This window comes from Bison bison, unplaced genomic scaffold, assembly GCF_000754665.1.
Source record: "Bison bison bison isolate TAMUID 2011002044 unplaced genomic scaffold, Bison_UMD1.0 scf7180017864236, whole genome shotgun sequence".
Lineage (NCBI taxonomy): Eukaryota > Metazoa > Chordata > Mammalia > Artiodactyla > Bovidae > Bison > Bison bison.
In genome coordinates, this window is record NW_011494808.1 from 5568373 (window position 1) to 5583454 (window position 15082).

The following is a 15082-nucleotide window of genomic DNA, read 5'->3' on the forward strand; positions in this document are numbered from 1 at the left end:
AGTGAAGTAAGCCAGAAAGAAAAACACCAATACAGTATACTAACGCATATGTATGGAATTTAGAAAGATGGTAACAATAACCCTGTATACGAGACAGCAAAAGAGACACTGATGTATAGAACAGTCTTAGGGACTCTGTTGGAGAGGGTGGGAAGATTTGGGAGAACGGCATTGAAACATGTATAATATCATGTATGAAACGAGTTGCCAGTCCAGGTTCGATGCACAATACTGGATGCTTGGAGCTGGTGCACTGGGATGACCCAGAGGGATGGTATGGGGAGGGAGGAGGGAGGAGGGTTCAGGATGGGGAACACAGGTATACCTGTGGCAGATTCATTTTGATATTTGGCAAGACTAATACAATTTTGTAAAGTTTAAAAATAAAAAAAATTTTTTTAATAAAATTAATTAATTAATTAATTAAATTAAAAAAAAAAAAAAACAAGAGGCCTCATGACCTGGAATTCTCTGACAATGTTTTCTCCTTGTTCTCAAAACTGCGAGTCTACAGGCCAGTGTATCCTGTGTTATATTTGGAAAACATGGCACCCTCTGTACAGAGAGGAAAAGTAGCCCCAGAATAGCAGTGCTAAATATTCCGGGTCGGGGGCAGGGGTGGCCTTTTGCCAACAAGCCTTTAATGTGGATCCGTAGCTTCCTGCCAATTTTGCTTCCGTTTTTTTTTACATGCAACACAGGATGGAAATATAAATGGTCTGTGATGCAACTTGCAACTGCTACCCATTAAAAAACTGTGGTGGTGACTTTTCCACTAACTAAGGGACCTTAACTCTAGGCCAGTGGTTCTAATTCTCTCTCAGTAATGTGCTTTTTCCCTGGTTCCAAACTGACAGCTGGAATTAAGTAAAGACTTGAGTTTCATTCTGCAGAATGACAATCTTATGGGAATGCTAAGAGGTAAGTAAAAAATGAGTCTACAATGTCTCATAGACTAAAATCATAAAAGCATCTGCAGGCATCATGAAGATGCAACAACAGAATGCAGAGGGTTGTAAATCAGACTGAACGCAGACTAGGCTGAAGAGTAAGTAATGATAGAGCACAGATTAGCTTCAGCAGTAATCCTGCAGGAACACATCTTACTGGGGCAACATCGGTCTTAGCATAAGCAGGCAGGAAGGGAAGAAGCAAACGGAAGGATTCAGAGTCCCGAACAAACAGGCATAATCTCTAAAATAAGGTAAAGTAACACAACATTAGATCTAACTTTTTTCAGTCTAAATGAAAGTGGGAAGAAATTAAAATTGTCTGTCACTAATCAGCCAGAATTGTTTATCAACCCAGCTGCTGCTGCTACTGCGGCTGCTAAGTCGCTCCAGTCATGTCCGACTCTGTGCGACCCCATAGATGGCAGCCCACCAGAGACAAGTTAAAAAAAAAAAAAAAAGCGAAGACAGCACATTATTTGATACTGATAATCAAATAAATATGAAAGAAAAGGTAAGATGTTTGAAAAATTGAGAAAAGCCATTTAAAACATAAGACCCCCCCACTGAAGTAAACTTACCAGGGATGTCTTGCTAACTGGTTGACATGAACCATTTTCCCATTACAGGCTGAAACTGAGCAGGACCCTGTGAGGCCTGCCCCAGCACAAAAGCCTTTCCACGTCCCCCATTTCCTGCTGGTAAGAAAAAGGTTTCGGCCTCCTAGACCTTACCTGCATTCCAAAGAGCAGATTCAAACAGTTGCTAATTAAAGGAGCGAGGGCATGCAGAAAGAGAGGGAAAGCAGACAGGCAGAAACAGCGCAGTGATAAGGCAGCGTCCTAGCTCCTCCTCCAGGGACACACACACACAGTCTGACACAGATCTCTGAGTCCTTCTGCTGGAGCGAAGGCCCCCATCCAGGTGGAGGAGGGTGACTTCAGGCTGAGCACAAGCACGTGACCCCCGAAGCCTGGAACCAGAAGGCTAACAACTGAGATTCCCAGATCACCCTGTTACCTCCTCACCAACCCATCAGAGGAACAGGGCTTCACAGACCCTGAAGCCCTCCCCTCACGTTTTCCTTTAAAAACTGTTCCAAAAAACCACTGGGGAACTTGGGGGTTTTAAACTGTAGTCACCCGGACTCTTTGTCCGGCGCCCTGCAGTAAGTGTTTGACTTTCCTTCACTTCGACCCAGCATCAGTAGATTAGCTTTTCTGCTCAAGTGTGCATACCCACATTTGGTTTGGAAACAAAACTGTAAAAGCTCAAGACATGGGTGAGAAATAGCTCAACCAGACACTCCAGCAGCCCAGAGTCGTATTGAAACAAGAGAGAAGAGGGCTGGGCACAACCTTGAAAAGAATGACATCAGGGTGAGGAAAAAGAGCAAAAACCACTGAGAACCAACTAGGTCCAAGACGGCGGAAGACGTGACGTCCCATGGACTGTGAGCCTCATACACGTTCAGTGTAGCACGGTGGCTAAATGGTACACCCGCAGGCGCCATGGCAGTCCTGAGGCTGACCATAAAAGGACACAGAGTGGGCAGTGGCCCCGTTCCTGGAAATCTCTGCCCTTCCTCCAAAACAATTGGCATACTCCTCCCACACTTTAGCCTATGAAATTACCCAGTCCACGAAAACTAACCATGCCATATGTGGGGGTCTCTTGCCTCTGAGATGGCCCACACACCATTTGTGGAGAGTGTTTCTCCCAAAGCTACTCTCATCTTTTGAGAAACACCACATTCTGTCTGTGGAATGCGTGTCTCTCTAAATAAATCCACTTCTTACCTATCGCTTCGTCTCTCACTAAATTCTGTCTGTGGTGAGATATAAAGAACCTGAGCTTCACTAAGTCATGAGACCAGGTGTATGATCTCAAAGGACAATGGGTCTCAGTCTCAATCTGATCTGTGCAGCTTCAGTGTTGGACCCAAATATAAGCTCTAGGAGATTTTACTGGCCTGAATGGAGCTCAGGAGGGGAAGACTGATGCTAGAAATGGTATGTGTCCAGGGAACTCCCTGGCAGTCCAATGGTTAGGACTTGACACTTGTACGCGTTCACTGCTCTGGCCTGGATTCTATCCCTGGCTGGGAAACTAAGATCCAGAAAGCCACAAAGTGTGGCCGAAATAAACTAAAAAAGTAAAAAAGAAGTAGGGTGCATCCAGGAACCCAGAAACCAGGAATGAAGTCCACAAAATAGAAACTAGGGGGATTCTGTGCCCAGAGAAGGCAAAGCGTCGAGGAAACTTGCCTTCTGGATGGGAAAAAAAAAGAAAGATTCCTGGGGGAAAAAAAAAAGTGAAAACCCAGGCTTGCTCCAGTCATATGTGAAAGATAATAATAATAAATTGTTGTCTTTGTTATAGTTCTGGGGATAGCTCATTATACAGTGAAAGGTAATCAGTACCCAGAATTAGAAGAATGATTTTATACTTCTTTTGCTGGGCTGGAATTTCACGCAAAGAAATTAACACTGGTCTGAAACTGACGAAACCCCTGAAGTAAACAAACCCACAAACATAAACAACAAAACCATTTTGAAGAGATGTGTCCAACTCACTGCAGCTCACACACTTGTAGCTCAAAATAAAGATAAGCTCGCAGTGAGAAGCGAAACGATGGTGGTGGGGGTGACATAGTGATGGGGATTGAGGTGTCAGTCCCCAGTTACGTAATAAGAGTAAATATATGTAATAAGTAAATAATGTACAATATACAGCCAAGGAATATGGTCAATAGTACTGTAATATCTCATACGGGGACAGACGGTCACCAGACTCCTCATGGCGATCATTTCATAGTGTGTGTAAATGTCAGCTCATTGTGCAGATTGCCTAAAACTAACATGAGAGTCTACATCACCTATAGTTCAATTTTGAAAATTGCAAATCACTTAAGGAAATAGACATCCATAAGAGACAGCAAACAAGAAAGAAATACAGAAAACTTTACACACGGGGAACTCTACTCAGTACTCTGTAATGACCTATATGGGAAAAGAATCTTAAAAAGAATGGACACATGTATACGCATAACTGATTCACTTTGCTGTACAGCGGAAACGAATACAACATTGTACATCAACTCTACTCCATAAGATTTTTTTTTAAAGAGAAAGAAACCTTTACAACCTAAAGACAGGAGTTTATAAATTGTGTATTTCAAATTATTAAACTTTTAAATAATGCACACCTTAGCTACTTCTTAATTTCTGAACCGTATCTTTATTCCTTTCGCAACACTGGTAGTAACCTCTGTTTCCTTTATCTGAAAATGGGGGTGGGAAGAGGGAATTAACTAAAAAGGGCTCAAGAGAACATTGGGGTGATGAAAATATTCTATGACTTGACTGCTGTGGGATTACAAAACTGTGTTTTTATCAAAATTTGTTAAAGTGTGCATTTTACTGTAAAAGGGTGAATCTTACTCCACGTAAATTAAACCTCAGCGCATGACACTTGAAAAATCACTCAGTCTGCTGCCTTTCAGGGGAGCCAGACAGAAGACAGAATGAAACAGACACTCACTCAGTGAAAAAGAATTTTTGCAAAGATTCCCCATGAAATAATCTCACCCAAACAAGCAAAGTCATGGGGAAAGGTTGGATTCAAGTCCTATGGAGGGCTTACGTATTTAAGTCAGTGAAGACTGACCTGAACACCAGGCCCCAAAAGCTGGTGAGGGTCAGATAGTGTCACAGGGAACCTGCTTCCCTGGGGAGATTCAGGATCAACTTCCGGCCACATCCATTTTTTAAAAATGTGTAACGGAAACATTTACATTCCTTTACAGCCCTGAAAAAATAATAATTAAGTCTTTAGGAAACAGGTTTTTCACTGAAAAGTGACTCAGAACACATGAAATCATTCAAACCCAGACTTTGCCAGTAATAAATAATATAACCTTGCACCAAATACCTCATTTCTCCTTATGTTTGTGGTCATAAAAGGAATGAACCAGCAGCTCGCTCTGGTCCTGTCCTGCCTTTATAACCCAAAGTTTTATAACACGGTGGACTTAGGCAAGGAGCCACCAAAACTTCAAAGTCACAGTACTCAGTTGGAGAAAAATTAGAGACCTGTAAATTCTAACTGCCATGGCAGATTAAAGCTGTACCATTTCAGAGAGTACTAAAATCAGGCTTTCCTCAAAATCTCCATTGGGGTGGAGGGGTTTGCTGTGGAAACTAATTTCTCACAGATGCAAACAGAAGGAAAATGTTAATATTTATATGAAGTTTAAGAAGAATTAGAAAGTGAGTCTCATACATCATGTTCCGTTCCTTCTATTTTAACTTTTTGTAAGAGATTATTTATGTAGCACTTCAGCCAGTATAAACAAAACATGGATTCTATTAAAAAATTACCAGCCTTTTTGCATGATTTATTTGGACTTCCCTTGTTCAGCTGGCAAAGAATCTGCCTGCAATGCAGGAGACTTGGGTTCAATCTCCTGGAGAAGGGAACAGCTACCCACTTCAGTATTCTGGCCTGAAGACTTCCATGGACTGTATAGTCCCTGGGGTCGCAAGAGTCAGACACGACTGAGCAACTTTCACTTTCATGCTAATTTCTGGGGTAAGCTTTCTTTCATCCCCTCAAATCTACATTATTCCACAGTCAGACTGTGATTTCAAAGAATCATCTATTTGGTCAGATCTAACCATTCAGATCGGAGAAGGCAATGGCACCCCACTCCAGCACTCTTGCCTGGAAAATCCCATGGATGGAGGAGCCTGGTGGGCTGCAGTCCATGGGGTCGCTGAGTCGGACACGACTGAGCAACTTCACTTTCCCTTTTCACTTTCATGCATTGGAGAAGGAAATGGCAACCCACTCCAGTGTTCTTGCCTGGAGAATCCCAGGGACGGGGGAGCCTGGTGGGCTGCCGTCTATGGCGTCGGACAGAGTCGGACATGACTGAAGTGACTTAGCAGCAGCAAGAGCAGCAACCGTTCAGATCAGTGATGCTTGTTGTGTCTTCAGCTCGATAAGCATATATTTACTGCCTGGGAAAACAAACCCACCTTCTCAATGTCCTAAGTGCTCTGAGCTTCTCTGTAGCACTGGATTCCATTTCTGCGTTAGAAACTCCGCTGTCAGGATTGTGACCGTTGTATAGCACAGTCTGTGCTAAGCTGGTGGAAAAGCTTCATTTCTCCCTTTCACTCTATGAACCAATTTCTGGTAGTTTCATCTTTTTTCTACATGTCAACAAATAAACATTTTTCAAGACTGAAAAAGAAAGAAAGAAAGAAAAGTACCAACCAATCGCATGGAAACCCAGGGCAGGAAAACTAGCCAACCTTCAGAAGGTGCTGAAAGAGGGAACATCCGAGCTGAGGTTCCTCTTGATTACTCTGGAGCTTATTCAGGCACCAACTGGTAAACCGCAATTAAAGCCTGGCACCCAAGGAACCAAGCAGGACCCTGTGGGGCTCCTGGGCACAGAAGCCTTGTTGTGTCTTCCATCTCTTGTCTGTCAGGAATAGGCTTCAGCCTCTACCACCTTACCTGAGTTCCAAAGGGCAGGTTCAGACACTTGCTGATCGGAGAAGGGAGGGGGATTCGGAGACAAGGGAGGAGCAACCGAGAAACAACAGGGACCCTGGGGCAGGTCCCGGTTCCCCCTCCAGGGACATAGTTTTGAGGACGTTATCCCACTGTCTGGCATTATCCCCTTTGTCTGGCAAAGTGATAAAGCTATTCTTGCTACTTTACCCAAAACTCTGTCGTTAAGATTCAATTTGGCACCAGTAAACAGAGAATGTTTTCCGCATCACTAATTTTCTGGAATTAGTACAGACCTCAAAGGTAAAGAGAAGGAAATGGCAAACCACTCCAGTGTTCTTGCCTGGAGAATCCCAGGGACAGGGGAGCCTGGTGGGCTGCCATCTATGGGGTCCCACAGAGTCGGACATGACTGAAGCAACTTAGCAGCAGCAGCAGCCAAAGGAAAAGCCTCAGGCCTCCACAAGACTACCCTCATGTCAATCCCCACGGAACATCTGGGCCCCACCGTTACCTGCACGTCTGAATGGCTGGCTATCAATTCAGTGCTGTGCTGCTTAGTCATGTCCAGTTCTTTGCGACCCTATGAAATATAGCCCACCAGGCTCCTCTGTCCATGGATTCTCCAGGCAGGAATACTAGAGTGGGTTGCCGTGCCCTCTTCCAGGGGATCTTCCCGACCCAGGGGTTTAACCCAGTTCTCTCTCCCACATTGCAGGCAGATTCTTTACTGTATGAACCCCCAGGGGGGCCCAGGGCCTCCCACAAACCGCTCAGCCTTGATAATTTGCTAGGCTGACTCACAGAATTAAGGAAGCACTATACTTGTGATTACAGTCTTATTGTGAAGGATACAGATCAGGACAAGTCAAAGGAAGAGACATAAAAGCCAAGGTTTGGGAGAGCTCTGAACACATAGTTTCCACGCCCTCTTCCCATGGAGTCAGGACATGCCACTCCTCTGGCATATAAATGTGTTCACCTACCTGGATGCTCCACTGAGCGCCCGAGTCCAAGTGCTGGCTGGGTTTCACTATGGAGCAGTATCGATTAGATGATCAGTCCTGTGACTGAGTTCCATCTCCAGCCCTTCTCCTCTTCCTACAGGTCGGACTGGCCCACAGTCTCAACCCTCCAATCATGTTCTTGTCGTTCAGTCGCTAAGCCGTGTCTGACTCTGCGACCCCATGGACTGCAGCACGCCGGGCTTCCCTGTCCTTCACTATCTCCCAGAGCTTGCTCAAACTCATGTCCTTTGAGTTGATGATACCATCCAACCACCTTATCCTCTGTCACCCTCTTCTCCTGCCTTCAATCTTTCCCAGAATCAAGGTCTTTTCTAAGGAGTCGGCTTTTCACATCAGGTGGGCAAAGTATTGGAGCTTCAGCTTCAGCATCAGTCTTTCCAGTGAGTATTTAGGGTTGACTTCCCTGGTGGCTCAGACAGTAAAGCATCTGTATATGATGTGGGAGATCGGGGTTCGATCCCTGGGTCAGGAAGATCCTCTGGAGAAGGAAATGGCAACCCACTCCAGTATTCTTGCCTGGAAAATCCCATGGATGGAGGAGCCGAGTAGGCTACAGTCCATGGGGTCGCAAAGAGTCGGATATGACTGAGCGACTAAACTTTCAAAAACTTTCTAATCACGTAGGTGGTCTTTCTGCTGGCCAGCCCCCACCCTGAAGCTATATTTAAAGACTGACTTTGAGGCATTTCATTAGTATAAATTCAAGTGCGATCCAAGGGGCTTATGAATAACAAAGAGATTTCCACCACTTAGGAAATCTCAGGAGTTTTAGAAGCTCGTAAGGAACCTAGAATAAAGATCAGATGAATTCTTTATTACACAGCACAGCTCATCTCCAATTCTCTCTGTGCAATCTTTTTTAATAGTCTTTCTCTGCACAAAGGTATTCCTGGCTTCCAGATGCTGGTGGATCATGACCATCCCAGTAGCAGAGCTCCAACTACCTAACATCCCTAGGATACCATGTTAAATCTCTGGAGGAGAAAATCCAAGTGCCTCAGCTTGAGTTAAGAGTCCATTGGTCTAACAAGCTGTGAACAGAGGGCTAAGTCATAGGATGCTTCAAGTTGGGCTGACAATTCTCAGAGACTGATGCCAAAAACTCGGCCTCTGTACACCAGTGCTGAATTGACTCTCAGAGACAGAGTTTGGGATGAAGCAAAAAGAATAGCTTTATTGCTTTGCCAGGCAAAAGGGGACACAGCAGGCTCATGCCCTCAAAACTGTATCCCAACCCAGGGGAATTTGGTAAAAAATTTTTTTCAAACACCTGACTACCTTTGATGCAACACTTGCACTTCTAGGAATGCATTCTAAGACATCTCAAAGATTAAACAGCAATGTGTTCATACAAAAGTATTTATAAAAACTAAGAACAACCAAATGTACAATGATAGCAACTGCTTAAACAAAGTTTATCCATCCACAGGTTAACATTCTCTGCAACCACAGGAAAGTATGCTAGAACAGAATAGTAGTGTTCTGAATAATCAAGTGAAAAGAGCAAATAATGAGATTGTCTATGCTTATCTATACAATTTTAGATAGAGAACATTATAATACATATTATCTATAATAATTACATCTATAGCACATATTATTATCTATAAATTATAGATACATATTTAGATAATTTTAAAATACTCATCAGATATACACCAAAATATCAACAGTGGCTCTTTCTAGGTAGTGGGGGTATAGGAGATTTTTACTTTGTACAATACATTGTTCTCTGTTTTTCACAGTTTCCATAATAAATTAAGCTGCATTATTTTTATAGTCAGAAAACAATCATTTTTCAAAGTGCAGATTCTTCAAAGAGGGAGGCACCAGTTCTGCCCATCTTGTTTGCATGAGAGATGAATTCAAACAGTTTTCAGTCCTCTCTGAGGCGGTCACAAAGGTGGAAGCGTGCCTTGGGTGGCTGCAAGTAAACTCTGTCTTCTCCACAAACTTGTGGAAAGTTTAAATATTCCTTCTCAAAGCAAAACACAAACATACATTTCTAAGAAGAGTAATCTGCTTTTGATGATGATTTCCTACCAGAATAATCAAGCCATTATTCAGAATCTTCCAAAGAAATAATACAAACAATAACAACATCATAAAACATACAATAAAAAGCCTAAAACACAAAACCAAAACAAGATCATCTCATTAAATAATCCAAGAGATTCCTGTTTAAAATGTCTAGGCTCTTGCGACTTCCCCGGCGGTCCAGCGGTTAGGACTCTGGGCTTCTACTGCAGGAAGCAAGGGTTCAATCCCTGGTCAGGGAACTAAGATCCCTGCAAGCCATGTGGCACGACCAAGGCGGGAAATGCTCCTAGACTCTCACTAGAAGGAAATTTTTCAATAACAGTTTTGATTTAGGAATGACAACCCCAAAATGACTTGGTTTTCCTCTCTTCGTGGTGCTTTCATGGACATGTTTGGGTGCCTCTGAGGGCACTCAAGTGCTGTCTGCTAAGAGAAGTGTGATTGGTGGGAGAGGAAATGTATTTGCACTGTTCAAAAGCAAAACAGACCATGCGCTTATGATTTTTCGTGTATTTTTATCTCCTATAAGTATAGCATAACTGAGTTTAAGTAAGTCCACCTCTCTCTCTCTCCTCTCTTTCCCAAATATTTCTCCCACTTCATGCCAAGGTGGCCAAAACACACCACTATTAAATTACTCCCTGGATCCTGAAAGCATTTACTTTATGAGGAATCTCTCATTTACAAACAAATACTTCCCAAGCCAAATTCAGCTCATCCTTGATTAGATGCAGTCATCTGAGAGTAAGACAGTGACCAGAAAGGTTGCACCAGGTGAGGGGACTGTATGCCAAGGACGCTCACGCGGGAAGGCACCTGGAAGCAAAAGGCAAAGGGAAAGGATCCTAAATGCAAGCACTGCAGATTATCCACACGAAGACGACGGATACAAGAATTAAATTCCAGGGAAAAAAAAGGATGTGCTTTTAAAATCTGATAGCTCAGATGGTAAAGAATCTGCCTGCAATGCAGGAGACCCCAGTTCGATTCCTGGGTCAGAAGATCCACTGGAGAAGGGATAGGCTACCCACTCCAGTATTCTTGGGCTTCCCTGGTGGCTCAGCTGGTAAAGAATCTGCCTGCAATCAGGAGCCCTGGGTTTGATCCCCGGGTAGGGAAGATGCCCTGAAGATGGAAAAGGCTACCCACTCCAGTATTCTGGCCTAGAGAATTCCATGGACTAAGAGTCGGACTGAGCAACATTCACTTTCACTTTTAAAACCCAGGCAGCATCCACTTTCTCTTGTACTCACTCAGTTGTGTCCGACTCCTTGTGACCCTACCGACTATAGCCCACCAGGCTCCTCTGTCCATGGGATTTTTCAGCAAGAATACTGGAGTGGGTTGTCATTTCCTTCTCCAATGCATGAAAGTGAAAAGTGAAAGTGAAGTCGTTCAGTTGTGTCTGACTCTTCTCGACCCCATGGACTGCAGCCTACCAGGCTCCTCCGTCCATGGGATTTTCCAGGCAAGAGTACCGGAGTCTGGTGCCATTGCCTTCTCTGTTCACAGGTACTAATTCCTGACAGTATCTTGCACCATAAACTGCATCTCTATGTCTCCTTCCAGAGAACACAACCAGCAACAATGCAAAGATAAATAGCTCGGATCATCTGACAATGGCTGGCCATTAAATCATTTGGAATACTTAGCTTTTGCTTTTGCACACATCTCTACTTCAGATGTCTCCACTGAATTACCATGTATTCATTTACTCAGTAAATGAATGCCTTGCGTGAGCTGGGCATTGTGCTTAGTGGAGGATGCATGAAAAATGTCTGTAAGGCAGACCCAGTTTGGGAAGTGAAGCAGCCCTCTTGCAATTGTGAAACTGAAAGTGATGGTTAAGGGGATGGGAAGCAGAAGAGAGACCCAGAAATAGCCTCCATGGAGCAGTAATGACTGCTGTGCTGCTGCTGCTGCTAAGTCGCTTCAGTCGTGTCCGACTCTGTGTGACCCCAGAGACGGCAGCCCACCAGGCTCCCCCGTCCCTGGGATTCTCCAGGCAAGAACACTGGAGTGGGTTGCCATTTCCTTCTCCAGTGCATGAAAGTGAAAAGTCAAAGTGAAGTCACTCAGTCGTGTGCAAATCTTAGCAACCCCATGGACTGCAGCCCACCAGGCTCCTCGTCCATGGGATTTTCCAGGCAAGAGCACTGGAGTGGGGCGCCGTTGCCTTCTCCAATGACTGCTCGGGATTGCCTATCACGGGGCGCCGTTGCCTTCTCCAGTGACTGCTCGGGATTGCCTATCACTGCCCCTCCATTCTTTCTTCTTGGGGTTTCTACCACCTGTAGTGGGACACAAGTGCTAACCGAAGGAAACCCCCCACTAGTTGGCACTTACTAGTGCCTGAGCAATATCACATCTCAGCCACTGTTTGTTAGTTTATTAATTGACTAAGTGAACAGATGCTTGGTGCACATTCAGTCGTGTCCGACTCTTTGTGACCCCATAGACTGTAGCCCACCAGGCGCCTCTGCCCAGGGGATTTCCCAGGCAAGAATGCTGGAGTGGGTTGCCATTTCCTTCTCCAGGGGATCTCCCCAACTCAGGGATCAAACCCAGGTCTCCTGCATTGCAGGCAGTTTCTTTACCACTGAGCCACCAGGGAAGCCCAAATGCATGGTAGTCCTCTTACTATTATCCTACCCCATGTCCCCTGGTCAAACCCAGACAGACAGCCAGCAGTAGGGAGTAAAGAAGAGCCTAGTCCCTGCTTGCTCACCCCCTGGCTCAAATCTGCTCACCTCTTCTTTCCCTTTTCATTTCAAAAACATACTGGTTTGTTCCTGTTTTGGTATTACCACATGAAAATGAGCTTCCCTGGTGGCTTAGAGGGTAAAGAGTCCGCAATGAACAACAAGCAAAGCATTTCTCCAGTTATGAGATCAATTTGACGTGTTTTCATTCTATATCTCACATTGGAAGGAGAGGAAAATTTGATACCTGGGACATGGGGTTGCATAAACGTTTAGCATATTTAACTGCTTCAGTTTCAGAGGATCTCAGAGATAAATGGCATGTCTATAATTATACCTCTACCATCAGTAAGCTTCAAATTACTAGGTGCTCTCAAAGGTAGAGAAAAATTTTAAGTGTTTTTAATGAAATTTTAGAAGTTGCATATTCAGTAATTTGGTATCTCATGGAGTTATAGACAAGGAGATGTCTTAGAGATTCTACTTACCTGAAGGGAGATTTTTCAATCAACCTATCTGACTGGGATATGAGAAGACCACCAAGAAAAGCCTGACCACCAAGTAAATGCAAAGTCTTTGAGGTCCACAAAGGCATTCCACCAAATGTGCTTAGTTGAACTGTCTGGGTTTTGTAGGCATTTAAGTTCTGATTCTTGGCCTTAAAACTGATGGGCTACTTTCCCCAAAGTCAGGAGGATCATAAAAGGAGGAGACACATTCATAAAGCCATGAAGAACCACCAACTTTTAAAAAACGAGGCATCACTGAGGAAATATAGACCTGGAAGGGGCCTCAGAAATCATGCAACTGGCTTCATTATTGCAGGTGAGGGGCAGAGGCCCAGCTGGTCACACTTCAAACAGATCAGAGTTGCATCTCCCAGTGCCCAATACGGGTCTTATGCCATCCACAGAGTGGTGCAAGAACATGTGTTTTCAACAAACATTGCCACTGGTCAGTGTCATGGCCATTCAATGGCTCTCCCATCCCTAATGTTTTGAAAACCTTTTTTTTTATCTAAATATTAAGAAAATCCAGACTTTCTGGGTTTCCCTGGTGGCTCAGACAATAAAGTATGTGCCTACAATGCAGGAGACCTGAGTTTGATCCCTGGATCGGGAATATCCCCTGGAGAAGGGAATGGTTACACACTCTAGTATTATTGCCTGGAGAATTCCATGGATAGAGCAGCCCATTGGGCTACATTCCTTGGGGTCACAAAGAGTCAGACACGAGTGAGTGACTAACACTTACTTATGTGCTTTATAGCCTTTCTAACCATTTAAAAGCAATTGAAAAAATTAATAAAACTCTCATGAGGCCAGGACAAGATTTGGAGAACTGAGTTGGTCTAAATCAATGATGAGGAGAAGACCAGATAGTAAGTATTTTAAGCTTCATGAGCCACAGGTTCTTTACAGCAGCAGCTCCCCACTGCTATTGTATCAGGATCGCAGATCAGAGGGGATATGTAAATAAATGGGCATTACTGTGTTTCCAATAATACAGGCATTACTATGGACATTGTAAGTCGAATTTCATATAATTTTCATGTGTCATGAAATAATATATTTCTTTAATTTTGTTTTGGGAACCACTTAAAATTGCAAAAAGCTTTCTTAGCTCAAAGGCCATACAAAATGACAGTCAAGATTTGGCCCGGGGGCCAGCATTTGCAGATCTCTGGTCCTGATGGTGAAAAGAGATGCAAAGAGTAACTAAACTTCCTTGTCCCGGAATCCCAGGGTGGCTTTCAGAATGAATACAAGAGCTCTGCTCCTAACTAGGCCGGCCTGACTTTTTAATATGAGAATTCCAATTGTCATTTGTTTTTCTTTCAGACATTCGTTTTCCCTAGTTTGTTTTTATAGATTTTATCTGTCTATGTATGTATTTTTGGCTGTGCTGGGTTTTCACTGCTGCGTAGGCTTTTCTCTGGTTACAGCGAGTGGGGGCTATTCTCTAGCTGGGATCTGCGGGCTTCTCTCTGCGGTGGCGGCTCTCGTTGCAGAGCACAGGCTCTAGTTCACAGCAGCTTTCAGTGGTTGTGGCGCCTGGGCTCGTAGTTGCCGTTCCCGGGCTCTGGAGCACAGGCTCGATAATTGTCACTCGTGGGCTTAGCTGCTCTGAGGCCTGTGGGATCTCCCTGGATGAGGGCTCGAATGTGAGTCTCTTGTATTGGCAGGCAAATTCTTCACCACTGAGCCACCAGAGAAGCCTTGAATTGTCTTAACAGTTTATCCAGTTTATTCATATTGTCTTGTTTGATCTTTGCCACGTTCGATGAGTTACACAGAGCAGGTATGTGTATGTGTGTGTGTGTGTTTATGTATTACATTTCAAATTTGTTCATTTTTCATACAAGTTATGATCACCCTGGTGGCTCAGATGGTAAAGAATCCATCCTCAATGTGGGAGACATGTGTTTGATCCCTGGGTTGAGAAGATCCCCTGGAGAAGGGCATGGCAACCCACTCCAGTATTCTTGTTCGGAGAATCCCCATTGACAGAGGAGCCTGGCAGGCTACAGTCCATGAGGTCGCAAAGAGTTGGACATGACTGAGTGACTAAGCACAGCACACACACACACACACACAATCACCATAACTGAAGAAAATTCACCCAAGAAATCTCGAACCCAGGAAAAAATATTTGGTGTTTTTCTTTATATTGCTCTACTCTTTTTTCATATGCAAAATTTGACTGAATTGGCATCATAATGTTAATACCATAGTAAATTCCAGTTTTTCACATAATGAATCCAAGCATTACGCCGAATCACTAAATAGGCTTCATGGTGACTAGTTAAGATTCTTTTGTACTCTGTCATCATTTA